We start from the raw sequence: 15,646 nt of genomic DNA, 5'->3' as shown, positions 1-15,646 counted from the left end.
GACGGCACTTGAGCTACAGACGCGATCCAGAGTTCATGGCATCCGTCTCATCAAATTTACAGCCTTTGGCTGCAGCCGGGCTCTATCGCACCTGCTGCCAGAGTCTCTGTTTGCATCTCAGGGAACCAAAATATGGCTTTGTGCAGTCCCCCCCCTAGCCTGGCCTGTCACACTGCTGCCCCCGCAGGGCAGGGACAACACCGCTCACCGCTACACTAACTTTAACTCTCTCTCTCACACGGGCGCCAATCCTCAGAGGCCGTTTAATTATCCCCTGCCAAATCTGCTAATTAAATCCCAGTCTCTCCGCTGCGGCTGAGGGCTGAACAGTGGAGGCTTCCTGGAGGCAGGTGTCCACATGCTGTGAACTCCTGAACCGCGCCGACACGCTACATAAGCGCAGCAGGTCCTGGATTACGCTCATACCAGGGTGGGGGAGGGGGGGGCACCCGCACCTCGATCCCCATTCCTGCCTGAAAAACCACAAATGTCCTGGCTCATCGGCCAAGCGAAGCACAGTTTCAAGCCATTCGTTTCGAACGGAGCTAGATTGTAATCAGGCGGCGAGTGGGGATTCCAGCCACAGAGATCCTGAAGGTGCGAGCATCTCATCCACATCATCAAGCTGTCAGGCCAGGCCTCCATGGCCCATGTGCCCTACGTGTGATTAGAAGCATATTACTGTTATTACAGCTGGGGGGCGCCACTGCAAACGGTACATAAATAAACTTTTTACATAAGGTATAAACAAAGAACCTAAAGAAGCTGAGGAAGATGAGAACAGGGTCTGTGCTTCAGAGCCCGAGGGTCATCAGAGATGGGGAGGGGCATTGACATCATCCAAAAAGCCAGCTGAAGGTTGGTGACCATTTATTGGGTTAGATCTGGGGCTGCCAATCTTACCCACAAAGGGCCGCTGCCTATACAGGTTTTTGCTCCCTGATTAGATTACTGATTAGAGGATTGATTGGCTGAGGAGTCCTCACACCTGGGTTTGATCAGCTGACCTAATGGTTTTCCCAAAAACCTGCACACACACCGGCCCTTTGCGGATAAGATTAGGCACCTGGGTTAGATGGACCAAAGTGGATGTAAGATGTTAAAGGCGAGACAGCTGAGGATGCTAATGACATATTACACTGTGCTGTCAGTTAAACCAGCATCTATTAACCCATCCTGGTCTCTCAGGTGAGCTGCAGCATTTGAAAGCACAGGAGGCAACAGGAACGGAAGGATGTATAATCAGGTGCAATTCAGAGGGAGACAGGCAGGGGGAGCCCTAGCAACCAAAGGGCACCAGCTGTTTATCTATCACCTTCATGTCCGTTTTATGCAGTGCCAGTCAACCCAAAGGGCATCATCACCTCACCCCTGGCAATCTTGACCACCACTGTACCCCCCCCCCCCCCCCAGTGAAGCTTGCCTAGGGCTCAGCATGGTCTTCGAACGGCACTGATCTTACGTTATGCTGTGGTGACAATATCTGCTGTTACTTGTGTGACATACATATACTTTCATCCTTGCTTTGGTTTTAGTGGTACCCAGAAACACCAGCAGAGCCCATCTGTCCCGTTTCCCATGACTGTGCTGAGCCTGGAGCCATGGATAGAATAGCAGTCCACACAAATCCACCTAATCCCAAAGCCAGAGATACCGTCAGTCCACAGCTTCCAGATTAAATTAATATCAAAAATGTTCGATGTGTAATTCTCTGGAACTGGAGGAGCAGTGATTTTGGTGAAGGTGATAAATAGCTCCCAGTCTCTCCTTTGCTCTGACCGTCTCATGCCTGTCAGATAATGAAAATTTACTTCAGGTTTTCTGGGTAAGATTTTTACTTTCTCGACTTCACCGTATCCAGATCCAGATGTTTCCTAGCTTCACACGAAAGACTGATGGCAGGCATCACACCCTAAGGGAGGGAACTCGGTGCAGCCTGCAGGACAGTTTATCTTAATCAAGTGGCCCATATGCTAGGAAGACAGGATGCATTTATAAGCGGAAAGGCGCTGGGTATAAACATCGAGAAAGTGCTCCCTCCAACGTCATCGCATAGGAGCTGCGAGATCTCAGGGCCTGCAGCGAGCGGTGATGGACACACTGCAGGACATCTCCAGGAAAGTGTCGGGGGGGGGGGGGTGGGGGGCTGCTGCCCACACCGCACCGGCATTACAGTTCAGAGAGAGCTTCATCATACGAATGTACCAAAAAACCTGCTGCATAACTTCATAAGGAAGACCGTTTAAATGTTGGACTGGTTCTGTACAGTTAGACCTTCATGTGTTTCTGGAGCACAGAGTCAGGTCTGGTCAAATGAAAATGATGCATTATAAGGTCCTGTTGTGCTTCTCCCCTTCCGCCAACTTTCGGTCTTTTGAGCAGGCACAACGCACAGCTCTGTAACTAACCAGGAGGAGTATTTCTGGGGTAGAGACATAAAAATAGAGAATAAAAACCATTACTCAGTTAGACATGCAGGAAATGACCATAGATCGCTGTTTATCCTCGACCCGGGCCCACCCCCCTGTCACAGGCCTGCATGGGGGTTTTCCCACGAAAGGTCGTTTTCCACGGAGAGCTCAGTAGATAGCTACAGCCCTCGGAGCATCACCGCAATCTGCCTGCAGAGCAGAGACCCGAACCCAAGTCCTGACCAGCGCTCATTTTCCGTCTGCCACTGGCATCCTGGTGGCCCTTAGCACAGGACGAGCCAATTATTTCCCGTGTTGGGCCGAGTCTGTGCTTTATCACCTCTGCGGGGGCCATTATTAATGTTCTTGTACATTTTACTCGTCCATTTTGTGAATATAAATGCAAAAATAAACAGAATGCATTTTTCATATTTGAACTCACAGTATTTATTCATTATAGATTTAAAAAAAACAAAACTTGTGTGCAAAAATCTGCCTCCAAAGCTTTCCCAATTATAATAATTGTGGAGGCCTATAAAAATAGCCCCCAGGGTGACTTCCGCCCAGGTCTATGGATATGTTTCTGTGTTTACGCCAGACAAAAGCGACCGGCCAATAAACAAACGCGTATCATCGGAACAGTCCAGCATCCCACGCCGAGCAGCAGAGTGACGTCACGGCTCGAGCGCGTGTCCCCCTTTAAGCCCCTGCAGCAGTTTCCTGCCTGCCTGATGCGGCGACCTGCATAGCGCCAATTAGCGCTGCATTGTGTGAGGCGCACTCTGATTGGCCGGTGGCAGACACGCCCACGCCCGCCCCTGCCCCCGCGCCGCACAGTGTGGGGCCGCGTTCCAGCACGGCGGAGGTGAAAACACCATTCATTCCTCTGATTCATGCTTGTTGCCATGGAGGCTTGTATTAGCACATGAGTCAGTGCTGCTCCTTTTAATAAAGAATAAAAAAGAGAGATTTAGAGGAGAAGCTGGTGGATTGGCCCCCGACGGAGAGCGGCACCATCCGCGCTTCAGCCCAGAGCCTCTGTGGCCATCCTGCAGCTGCTCATTTAAAAGAAATATGAACTATTATCTTACTTTATAGGAGGGAGGCGGGTTACTTCTGCTTGTGCTTCCATCAAAGCCCCCACCCTGGTTGGACTGGGAATGGGGACAGCAGCAGAAAAAGCCGCAAAATACAATCAGCACATATTCTATAGTTTTGGCCATAATGTCTGGTTCGTGTGCAAGTCTGGAAAAGTCAGAGAGAAATATGTTCTGCTAGTTTCTTCATCTTCATTCCGTCCTCATCATCACGCTGGTGCGCTGCTCTCCATGTGAAACAGCAGCCACTCCGCCTCTCCAGATTCCTCACCCTGCCACATGCACAGGGCCCAGGAGCTCTGCAGGGAAGCCTCGTTTTGGTCACTTGTGCTAATGACCTTGTCCTTCTGGGCATCGCCCACAGCTTGTGACAGAGATGCAGGGTGACTGGAGCACTGAAAGTCACACAGAGACAAGCCGGGGGGGGGGGGGGGGTCACAGCACAGGGGCAGCCACCACGTAGTGCCCCAGGAGCTGGGGGTTATAGGCCTTACTCCGGGGCCCGATGGCGGCATCGAGCTGCCGACTCCCAAAAACCTTCCGATCACTGGTACTGCGTCCGAACCCACTGAGCCACACCCCCTGCCCCTAATACTTAGCTGGCTTGAGATCCATGCAATACAGAGTCTATTTTATTTATTTTTAAAAATGATTATCACCATCATGTGCTTAGTATACACGGATAATATCATCTTTGTAGAGCCATTTGGAGCAGATTTGACTGCTATACAGTGGATGCAGGAGACCACAACCATCACTGGTCAGAACCAGTACTTATGAAAGGGGAGGGTGGGTTACTCCACCATTATACCGGTTATATTGTTATTGTAATAGTTATACTTCACAAAGGATGGTAGATTGGCAGCCCCACCTCCTTTTAAAGCAAAAGGACATCTGTACTGGTCGGATTGCTGTGCCATTTCTGAGTTACAGCCAGAAGCGTAACATTTCATTAAAATTTCCTCTTATTTCATTAACTTCGTGTCACACAGCTTGACCACACCGGCAAATTTCAACACCACTTTGCAATAGACATCTCTCTCTACGTTCAAAGGGAATCACCCGGGTCATCGGTACACAAATGTAGCTATCTTCAGCTTTCCTCCAGAGCTGCGTCCACGTAGCTGCCAGAGAACGGGCCGTGGAGAACATGCTGTGACATCCCTCAGAGTGAGATCTCGGATCCTGGACGTCTACCTCAGATGATCCCGAGAGCCCAAACCTTCTCTGTCTGGCAAGCATCAGTCCATCGACGGCTCATAGTGAGCAGTAGATTCTTCATGGTGGTCAATAATGAAGTGGGTCTACCCTTGGGACCCTTGGGCTAGTCGTCATACTGAAGACCCCCCCACCCCTGGCTGCTGTATTATAGCATTCTGAACCAGGGGCCCTTAAAGGCTCCAGAACATTCCATGCTTCAGGTTGCTTCTATAAGATCAGCTGGATTCATCACAGTGAATGAACACACAGGTCAGAGCAGGAGCTATAATAAGCAGCCGTCATAGCACGCTTTGGCATTATGGGATGGCTCATACCGGTAATCATCTGCCGTCTGCCTGTTGGCTAGGAGCCAAGAAAATGGCCGTCATCATTCAGGTGTGTTTTCCAGAGTGGCTCGGCTCCATTGTTATTTGCATCATTAGATCTCATTGCTGCCTGGGATAATTACACCCTGTCGCCCATGCGGCTCGCTCTCCGCGGCGCAGCTACGCAGGCTGACTAAAGCGGTCCGCCGGGCCACCCACCTGCCTGTTACATCGGCTGCAAGCGGATCGAAAAGTAGCCCCTGCCTTTTCCGGAACATTTGCAGTTCATCCATCTTTAAGCTGCGGACTGAAATGCGGTCAGACGCACTAAGACCGCGAACAGTTCAAATGTACTTCAGCAACATAAGAGAAATGAAATCAGCCACGGCTACAGAGACTGCAACATTTTCCTTCAGATCGATTGTGTGCAGCCATACTTTACACTGAGTGCAATATATGACTAAGGTGGTCTCCAAATTGTCTCAAGTAGCATATCACATGTTGAAGGGTGTGGAAAGGCAGGACAAGGTCTCCTCAAACAGTAAACAATCTCAAACTTAGTGACCTTTAGAACCAACCAGGAAGTATCCCTGCTTGAAATACGAGGGGTAACTCCACAATAAAAGTGGCCCTGACCTCTCAGTCAGTCACATATCCCAGAGTAGGACCATATCCGATGACAATGACTACAGTTTTTTTTAGACACAAAACGCGAGTCCAGGCTTCTGAAACGCCCCGATCGCATTGCTGCATTGATACCCTAATGCTGCTCTAAGGCTTAAAATAGACATCCTTAAAACATGCAGAAAAACTCTGAAATTTGAACCAACTCACATCCTTGCTCACGTGAGACACATTAATAAAAGATCCCATTTGCATTTATTTGGCAGACACTTTCTTCCAAATCGACATACATTTGAGAAAGCTGGGCCACCTAGTCCCAAGGGCCGCGCTCAGGGGCCCAACAGCAAAATCACACTGCAGGCCATATGATTGGACCAGCAACCTTCCAATCACATAGAGAGTCTAACCTGCTGGGCCATATGCTGCCCCCAAGGCATGGTAAAAACTCTTGAGATGGCAACAGTCTGATTCCTAAAGCCCAAACAGAGCTTGATCAGAGATCTGGAGTGGCCAGTCGTGGTCTTTTGGGGCCACAGGGGACCATTTCTCCACAGCACTCTGTGGTGACTGATCATCAGGCATGAAACTCCACCGCTCTGTCATTTCAAGTGCGAGACACGGATGAAAAGGCAGCTCATAACCCTCCAACCCTCAGGAAGGCAGCAAGAGGAGATTTCGGCAAAAGGAGCACAGACTGCAGCCACAGACCTTTTGTGGGTGTATCACAATTTTACCCCATTATTTTCCCTTTGTACTTAATTATTAGGACACACACAACCAGACACAGAGTTTTAGATATAAGAGCATCTTAATGTTTTATTCTAGGAACTGAAAATGTATATTGTGTGAAAGGACTGATTACATCCATTCATACATCAATCCTCCAACCACTTGTCCTGTATAGGTTTGTGGGGACTTAGTACATTGATTTAAATATTATTCTGCAAAGATGAAACAGGCAGAGAGAGGCTCTTCACTGAGGCACACATGCACCAAAGTCCCATTTCATTTGATTAATGGAGCTGGAATAATACCCAAGTAAACAATAATGGGGGGAGTTTTTAATTCTGATGGAATAAAATATCTTCTATCAGTGGACCAATTGGAAATAGGGCAGGTGACGACAGTAGTAAGGAAGGTGAAGCTGATTGGCCAAGAGAATGGTGGACTGAGCGCGAACCCAGAGCAACTTTCACTTCTCTTGAAAAACTGGCACAGGAGACACAGTGATGGTAGTGAAATAGAGGGAGACTAAGACTGTAACTGGGACTGCTCCACTAAGACTATATGGCTGTTATTGTCACAAATCTACAAAGGAAAGGTTTATTTATTGGATTTATTTTGTTTTATTGTTAGTAATTTGTCTATTGTTTTGATGTTGTGACCCTGGAGAGGATGTACCTTTAAATTTCGTTGCTGTGGAAACAACAATAACAATAAAGCATCTGAATCTCCATCTGATTGGAAAAGGAAAGGAGTTAAAAGAGTAAAAGAAGAAGTGAAAAGTATGATTTATCTAGCAGAATCTGCAGCTGCAGGCTGATCATGTCGGGCAGGTTAGTCTGTCCCCCAGGTGTCATTTTGGATATTTACATACCGGTACGAAGCCTGACATTCAGTCTTCAGTAAATTTTAAAATGTAATACTTAGTTTTAATCTGCTTGATCATTTTAAAACATTTGCTTGTACTGGTTTTAGAATCAGTCAGAATCCATGAATATTTAATTGGTATATGATTAACAGACAGATCACGGGGCTGTGAATGTTTAAAGAGCATATAATTAGCATAATTCAAATAGTAATTCTTGACTTCACACGTCCTCCACCTGATAGCTGTAGATAGACACACTAACACAGCATGTTTTAACACATTTGAACCTTCCCCCTATTTTAATGTTATATACATGCATGTGTCATATTTCAGACACTTTTGGTACAAATTCAGCACTGTAACTGTCACGCCACACTCTGGCAAACATGCGAGTCATGTGGTGTGGTCACATGACTGTGGTTTAACCATGCTTGAGATGCTTTTCCTACAGTTTCAGCATGTTTGATTCGCTACAGGATGGCTGCAGTCTGTCCACTCTGACAGGTTATTGTTTCCGTTGCTGACTGAGCCTAAACACAATTTAGACAAATTTCCTCCAAAACACTCCAGGTCCGTTTCTAGTCGTTCCTTTGGAAAGAATATCCATCACATGTGGGTGGGGAGTGGATTAAGGCCGTATCTCTCCTTCTGTTTGGGGATAGCAGCTATTCACAGTCCTCATTTATCAGATGTCTTCTGAAGATACTGTTGAAGTTACTTTTGGAGATTATCCATGCCACTCAGGGGAAGCTCATCCTCACCTCACCTCACCTCTGCAGCCGGCCCAGAGCATGCCTGTTCCCGTCGAGCCTGTCCAGGTGTTTGCGTGCTAACCAGTGGCTAAACCAGTTAGCGCTGCACCCTGAATACTTGCTGGTAAAAGGATCCTGAGAGTACGGCCCAGAAAATGGGGGGCTGTGATGCGGCCTCGTTTTCAGCTCTCCGGGGTCCCGTAATTTCCAGCGATGCTTGGAGATGATTACAGCCTAACAGGCACCTTGCCCTGGGTAATTTGCCCTCCCCCGCACATCTTCACTGTGACGAGCAACTAGTGCCCAGGGTCACCGCGATGGCAACTGCAGGCAGGACCACATGCTGTCTCACGGCCCCCAGCATCCGCATGCTGCTCACGTCCATTCAACAGCCGGGTGGGAGGTCAGATTAACGCTGAGCCTCTTTGGCCACGGCCGGCATCCAGACGATGAGTTATCACCATGCAGGCGTTACTTAAAACCCCAACGCAGCACGATCAGACCGGCCAACAGATTGCTGGGGTTCTCAGAATAAAGCATGTTAAGGGGACAGGCCTGGGACGGTGCGTACAGCCCAATGGGGCAGGCAGGGATGGGGCAGGCTGGGATGGGGCAGGCTGGGAGCCGTGGCTGAGAGCCAAGCGGGGCAGGCAAGGACAGGGCCGAGAGCCTTTCTGCAAAGGAGAACAAATCTCCTAAAGAAAGTTCAGATTAAATATGGAAATTCCGTGCTTTGGGATCAATACAGTATATTAAAGGATGTAAAGTCAGAACATAAGCTGCATATGAGCCAGAGCTGCAGATGGAGTGATGATTCAGCAAATCACACACACACACACACACACACACACAAGTTGGCCTTCCTATCTAAATGGGGACCGTCCATTCATTTCTATGGGAAAAACCCTAATCCCAATCATGACACCCTTAACCTCTACCCATCCCTAACCTTAACCATAAGTAACCAACCCAAATACAAGACTTTTGGCATTTTCACTTTTTTGTATCGGGTACATGCTGCCGCTAACGCCACAGCCCATTTACAATAATCCCACATGACCTCCCACACAGACTACATAACAATACTACACAACAGGTCTGCCCTCGTTACAATACGGCACTTTGAATTTCATTAATTTTCATAACAAATGTGGTTACAAAGGACAGACCTTTTGAACTAGGGGGAAATTACACTGCAGCAAATAAGAATTTGACTCTGAAGTAGGAATTCTGACTGTGTCATCATTATAGCGCTTACAACACTGCTGGGGAAGAATAGGGTTAAGGTGACACTCCTGATCAGTGACAAAGGAATCCTATTACCTGCTAATGTGGGGTTGGTCTCACTGGGGCAGGAGGAAGGACACCTCCAATGGTGCAGTGAGATGCCCCCACACACCACCCGTCAGATACACCGGGTCGAAGCCACACCTCACTGGCTCTGTACACGGCTCGGGGGGGAGGGGTTACTATAATGGTTCTTATCTGGGACTTATCCAATTCATCTTCTCATTTCACTGTATATAAAATCCATTAAACAAAAAGCATGAAAAAAAAAAAATGAATCCACAAAACCAGTAATAGTATTTTAGGCATTTCATCGATCTGGGATTTACTTAATCGCAGAAAGCTTGTTAAATTAGTGTAGAAGTGATTGTAATGCAGCAGTTTCCTCACACCTCCTTGGCTGGTGGGGGGGGGGGGGGCCTACAGTGTGTGCGTGTGTGTGTGTGAGGGGGGGGGGGTATTGCACAGTTGATGCAAAGTGTAGGAACAGTAGGAGAAGTAAATGAGATCGGTCTCTAGTAAATGAAAACAACCTTGAAGATGACAGCCTGGGCGGGTTTGGTGCAGAACATCCTCACCATCATCTCTGTAATAAATGGTCTCTCAGAAATGGGAGTGAACAGTCACTAAGACAACTCACCATTACCGGCCCCCCAGGGGGGAGCTAATTTCATAGCAAAATCTCATAAGGACACCTTTAATGCTGCCGTCTATGTGAAAGCCCAAATAACTGACTCTCAGTACCGATCAGAAGCGATCTGCCGTTTCAGACAGCAGTGCAACACAAGTGCGGCCTCAGTGCGGCCTCAGACACAACAGACAGCAAACAGTATTTTGGCTCGGTTCTGATCCAGCACAGAAATGCCCAAAGCAAAACAAACCATTATCCTCACATTTCTCAAATGCAGATGCTTCTCCCTCCTGCAGCTAATAGTAAACAAACACAGACGAGAAAAATAAACAGATTGGAGCTGGTGGCGGGTCCGATGCAGCCCATCCATCATGCTCTTAATTACTCGTACTGGGGGCTTCGTTAGCCAGGCCCCATTAGCAGAGCAGCTCAGAAGTCATGTCAGGCGTGCATGATCCATATCCAAGCTGCAGTTTCCCCGAATCCGACGATGGTCCGACAGGAGGCCAGTGTACAGCCCCACCGGTGGGAGGGGGACAGACTGGCAGAGACCATCAGGGTCACAAACACCCCCTAACCCTCACAGCCCCCCACAGCAAAGGGGAACACAGACACACCACACACCGTCCAGCCCGTGTTAAAGACAGATGGAGCCTCATGCTAACATCAGCGATGCTCAGGATACCCACCTCACCAACCTCAGACGGAAGCTCTCTAGCCTTATGCCTTCATCAGAATAGGCCTCGGTAGCTATGGCAACAGCCCAAACCATCGGAGATGATTACAGTGCAACACAAATCACTCAGGTCTGGAAGCACATGTTTCTCCACAGGTGGGTGAGGCATTGCAGACTTGGTTATGGTATTTGCTGTCGCCCCTTACATTTCTTCACAAAGGACAGAAGGGGACATCATGTCACAGCAAGGGATGGTGTGAGATCACAACACGAAAAACAGGACAGCTCAGGGGCTGAAAAACCACACGGACTGAAGGTGTCTGTAGACACGCTGAACAGCCACAGTCAGAGGTGGGGTAGGAATAGGTACTTCATCGGGAAAAAGCCACGTCGCTGTGGCCCAGAGGCTAACGGAAACACCACGGTGCATTTTCTCACCCCCATGTTTTCCTCAAAATAATTGCTTTTGTAGCTGCTGGTGATTAAAACGGCTCGTTTTAATGGTCTAACTGCTTCCCACACCACCAAGGCCTGAAAAGGGCAATATGTAAAAAAATAAGCTTAATTGAATTGAACAATATTAAATTAGCTGTATCACGTCCATGCATATAAACAGGCGCTTTCCAGACATCAAGCGAGCCTCAGTGGGCTGCTGCCAGTGCGGTCACTTCCCATGCAAACCACCTGAACAAACCGCCACCTTTGTGGCTGCTCTGCTTCCCCCCCCCCCCCACCCATAGTACTGAAAAGTGTCAGTGAAAAACATCCTCTAAACGCCCCCCTGGCAGCAAGAGCTGCCCTTGACAAAGCAGAATAATAATTATGGGAAAAGCCTTTTTAGTATGAAACTGTGATGCCATCAAAGTCAGGTAACACAGGGATGCTGAGTGATTAATGGACAGAGAGTCGCTGGGTTTTAAGCGGCTAGACAGGCTCAGACTAATGCCCCCGCTGCGGGTCACCATGGCCCCAACACAACAGCACCCCTGCAGCCTTTTCTAAAGGTCAAGGGGCACGAACTGAGGGCAGGAGTGACTCGGGGCTTCCCATCATGCACTGCATCAGGACATCAGCGAAACTGGTTTTTCAAAAAGCCTCTGGGGGCCCTGTTAAAACCAGCCATGGTGACATGGAAGTCAAGTTCTTAGCATATACCCCTGGCGATAGGAGTGACACTGACCCCAGCAGTTAATGTTTGGTTAAACAGCACAGTTTGTGACTTCTCACAAATGCTGAAAAGCAAGTCTGCTCTGGAAGGTTGTAATTGAACCTGCACCTCGACAAATCAATAGGAGCAGATGCTTCATAAGGATGGAAAATGCTTTGACAGCAAAAGCAGTCAGAGTTACAGTCAAAAGGCATTCAGAATACACCACAGAGGGACCAGCACAACCAGTGATCCACCTCTAGACACACGCCGGACAAATGGAGGTAAGATGGTGAAGAGTATTAAGGCCAACAGTAAGCAAGAACTGCACAGACTAAGCAGATCGGCATCAGATGGGACACGTTGCCTGGGGAGAACAGCGCCTCCAGCAGGTGTGGAGGGCAAATAGCCAGCCCTCCAGGCTTAAGTTCCCAGCTGGCTAAGTAGACATGCAGCCTTCCAGCTGGGAGGGTGCGGGGGGAGAGTGCGGGGGGCGGGTGCGGGGGGCAGGTGCGGGGGGAGGGTGTGGGGGGCGGGTGCGGGGGGAGGGTGTGGGGGGCAGGTGCGGGGGGCGGGTGCGGGGCCCTGCACCTTTCATTGGCAGTATCTTAATCAGTGGACAGTCCTATAGCCAGCAAGTGACCCTGTGCATATACCTAAAAAGCTATCAAGTGTAAGAAAATCAGTTAAGCAGCAAAATTAATGACCACAGCAATACTAATATTAAACATGCAGGGACAGAAGGGGGGGGGGGGCGGCAAGAACACAGAAAATGTTAGAAACTCAAGCGTGACGGGGGGGGGGGGATAGTGTCCTCCAGAGCTCTGTATTCCCAGTGCCCCCCAGGCCTGACAGGACGTCCTGCAACCTGTCAGCAGTTCGGAAAGCAGCTCGTTATGACAGATGCACCATCGTCCTGTGAAAGCTGCCCTAATTAAAGCATATCTGCCCTTCCGCTCTGCATTCATACTGCACACGGCTATCAGACATCAGCAGCGGCTCCCAGGACAGCCACACGGCCTCTGAGAGGGGCTGCGTTCAGGCCATGCGTCAACGCGGCCCTCAAGGAGACGCAACTGCAGGAGGACGGGCCACTAGGGGGCGCTTGGCTCTAATCTAACATGTCATTTTTATTTTTTGTGAACAACTTTTATTTCAAAAATAGTTAACACTAGATTGTACAGGTATCATCAGAGATTGTCAACACAAAGCAATACCATCAACTGCATCCTGACCATGAACATCATCGTCATCGCAAAGGAACAACAGAGGTTGACACAAATATTCTGTCATGAAATAAATTACAGTGTGATACATTTGTTATACATTGTCATAATTGTAATTTTATTCATTAAATTACTGTAAGCCCCTTAATTTGTACTTTGTGTGCAGCAGAGGCTAGAGGGGAAGACAGTAAGTTTTTCATTGTATAGTGTGACTGGTTGCTTGCTGGGCATATGGCAATAAACTCTTGAATCCTTAATCCCACCCCCCAACTGGCCAGATGGGGGTTTAACCACCCCCGTACAGCTTCACCTCCCGCGCCGAGATGCCAAACAGCCAAACACTCAATCGCCTCAAGCCCACTGAGGCAAAAAACAAACAGGAAGGTCTATTTCCACGGCTGGCTCAGTGAGGCCCTCGTCGTCGAAGGCCCAGCTGTTTCACAGCCACGTGGGAACTTCAGGAGAACCAGCGTGACCCATCTGAACATCCTCCGCAATACTGAGCCTACAGCATTTCATAATGGTTTTCGATAAGAATCATTCCACGTATTACCAGAGAACTTATATTACAAAGAAAATTTTAGCTGCAGAGATTTTGCCTCCAGCAAAGAAAAATCCCTTTATCCACAAAGACAAGTGTTTTGTTACAGTTTCACCTGGTTTTGCCTTTTGGCATTTCAACCCACAAGCCTACAATTCCAGAGCCTCCAGTGATCAGCCTTGGTATAAATAGTGGACTTTAGCATGAATTTCAAACATGGCGACCCTCACTGGCAGTGCTGTTCATGAGGAGAGCTTCTCAAAGCATGTTCACCTTTCAACTGCCAACGGACAGATCACCACAAGCGGGCCAAAGTGTGCTCACTTCCTCTTAGAAATGGTTTGGAAATTGCCTCCTTTACCTCATTACTATGAAATTAGCCTACAATTGGCAGTGAACTTGTAAATCACATGTTTACATTCTCAAATGTACAGAAGACCCATTCAGAGGAGACAGTTGAGGCACCATACACTGAAACAAGAATAAAACATAACTCTCCTGACAAAGAAATCCTGACAGCTTCACTTCTCACTCTCAAGATACCTTACGGCATTTTATCATCTACTACAACAGTGTAACTGATAAAAATATTATCAAATACCCCCCAATGTCTTCAGTCTATGGTACACTTATTCTCTCTCGCTTAGCATTACATACAATCTTAAAATAAAAGGTTCCATATTGAACCTTTAGGGGTTCTATAGCTTAGTACATATATGGCACCCTCAAAAGGTTCTATATAGAGATAGCACCTTTTTGAAGGCAATGTTTCTATTTCCTAGGATTAGAACCCCTATAGTTCTATATAGCACCCCCAAGAACCTTTTTTTTCTAAGAGTGTACCAAAGTTTCGGGAAAAATTCCATGCACTGTGAGGTTAAAAAAAAATCCTGCTTCATGCATGTGTGTCTAATTACAGCAGGTGCAGGCATCACCCCAGAACAATAGTAGTGATGAGACCCCCCCCCATTACCTGGCAGCACCCTGGAGCCCCTCATTCAGCAGCCGCCTCACTTCAGTTCTGATCCGCCAAGAAGATCCAGGAGCCGTTCCTTATCCTTCTCCAGGACTTGCTGATTGGCAGTGGAGACTCAAAGCCTTTCAGACAATCACTCATTAATTGCATAATGGTTCTTGATGGAAATGATACACCTGGGGAGCAAATTGCGGCAGCGTTGCCGCGTCTCCCAGAAACATATCAAAATATAAAAATAATTGAATGAACCGGAGATGTGGCACACCGGCGAGTTTCTCCTGTCCAGGGGTTTCTGAGATGGAGATGGGGGCAATCCTGCAGCCCCCTCCCGGGATCCGCTGGCCAAATTACTTTTCCAGATACAGAGGACAGGCAGCTCTGGGGGAAAGACCCGCTCGCGGCTCAAGCGCGCGCTGCTTATGTTTATCCCTTTGATATAAATATTAGACTGTGACATAATGTGCACAAACCCCACAATACCCAGAACTGCGATGTATATTCTTGAGACTTAAGTACCTTCGTTAACTTTACGGACAAAGCACGTGTAAAGGCACACTTTTCTGAAAGTGGTGTAGTGTTAATCGGCGCTTCAAATGTGAAAAAAAAAAAGTTGTCGGTGTTATGCCGAAAAAGGCATCCCTGCCATAGAATGCATACCTGTCTCTAAATGACCGATCGGTCGCTGATATGAAACGAGTTGAGCTACTTTGTCGAATTAGGCTACCGTAGTGCTAATCGATAACCCTAACCCTAATCCCCAAAAAAACCCTAACCCCCAAAACACCCCAAAAACCCTAACCCCCAAAAAACCCATAAAAGCTCAACTCGTCAGAATACCGGCATGCATTCTACGGCAGGTATGCTTTTTTCGGCATAACACCTGTACTCACATAGTTATTCAATACTGGTAGATTAGGAGTGGTGCCAGTATACAAGAAACGCTTCCTGTACTCTTTAGAGACAGCTAAGAGGTACCGGTACTACGTACTAGTGAGTACCGGTCCACTTTATGCACTGGTGTGACCCTTCGATATATCAAACTGGGATTCTGCGCTGCCGGTTGGGATAGAATAATGATTAGCAGTAGTAGTTAGCACTGTTGCCTCACATCTCTGGGACCAGGGTTTGAGCCTCCGCTATGGCTCCACGTGTGTCTGGAGT

General features: G+C 48.0%; 1 long non-coding RNA gene across 2 annotated transcripts; it reads right to left on the bottom strand.

Moving 5' to 3' along the window:
• Window positions 1–3,684: 3,684 nt before the first annotated feature.
• Window positions 3,685–15,260, bottom strand: LOC111835080 (uncharacterized). 2 transcript variants are annotated; one of them, XR_002836149.2, is made up of 3 exons: window positions 14,751–15,260; window positions 14,483–14,607; window positions 3,685–3,807 (listed from the first exon to the last, which is right to left on the bottom strand). It is a non-coding gene; the product is annotated as an uncharacterized lncRNA (long non-coding RNA). The 2 variants fall into 2 exon arrangements; XR_002836148.2 differs by lacking the exon at window positions 3,685–3,807 and adding an exon at window positions 7,535–8,675.
• Between the last annotated feature and the right edge of the window lie 386 nt (window positions 15,261–15,646).

The sequence above is a fragment of the Paramormyrops kingsleyae genome, chromosome 10, assembly GCF_048594095.1.
Source record: "Paramormyrops kingsleyae isolate MSU_618 chromosome 10, PKINGS_0.4, whole genome shotgun sequence".
NCBI classification, from domain to species: domain Eukaryota; kingdom Metazoa; phylum Chordata; class Actinopteri; order Osteoglossiformes; family Mormyridae; genus Paramormyrops; species Paramormyrops kingsleyae.
The sequence above is the reverse complement of the archived record's forward strand: the minus strand, read 5'-3'. Positions and strand labels throughout refer to the sequence as shown.